Genomic DNA, 379 nt, shown 5'->3' on the forward strand with positions numbered 1-379 from the left:
TTGAAAAATAATGTGTTTTTTGAACATTAAAGCATGTCAACATATTCTGTTACACCAAATACACAAAATAATGATCTTTAAAAAAGCATCATATGACCCCTTTAATATCATCCGTCAGTTCTTATTAATGAATGCTTGCTTTAATCCTTAATTGTTACAGTAACATTCGAATGTGTGATTTTAAATCAGATCTTAAACATACACTGCTGTTCAAAAGTTTGGGAGAGCAGTAAGGTTTTTATTACTTTTTAAAAGAAGTCTCTTTTGCTCATTAAGGCTGCATTTATTTGATCAGAAATACAGAAAAAAACAGTAATATTATAAAATATTATTACAATTTAAAATAACAGTTTTCTATTTTAATATACTTTAAAATATA

At 25.1% G+C, this 379-nt stretch overlaps 1 protein-coding gene across 1 annotated transcript in view; it reads left to right on the forward strand.

The window, feature by feature from the left end:
• The window catches only part of LOC107692924 (protein YIPF5-like), a 12,426-nt gene that overhangs the window by 3,804 nt on the left and 8,243 nt on the right, over positions 1 to 379 (forward strand). The gene's annotated exons all lie outside the window — the stretch shown is intronic.

The sequence above is a fragment of the Sinocyclocheilus anshuiensis genome, unplaced genomic scaffold (assembly GCF_001515605.1).
Source record: "Sinocyclocheilus anshuiensis isolate Anshui unplaced genomic scaffold, SAMN03320099.WGS_v1.1 scaffold1047, whole genome shotgun sequence".
NCBI classification, from domain to species: domain Eukaryota; kingdom Metazoa; phylum Chordata; class Actinopteri; order Cypriniformes; family Cyprinidae; genus Sinocyclocheilus; species Sinocyclocheilus anshuiensis.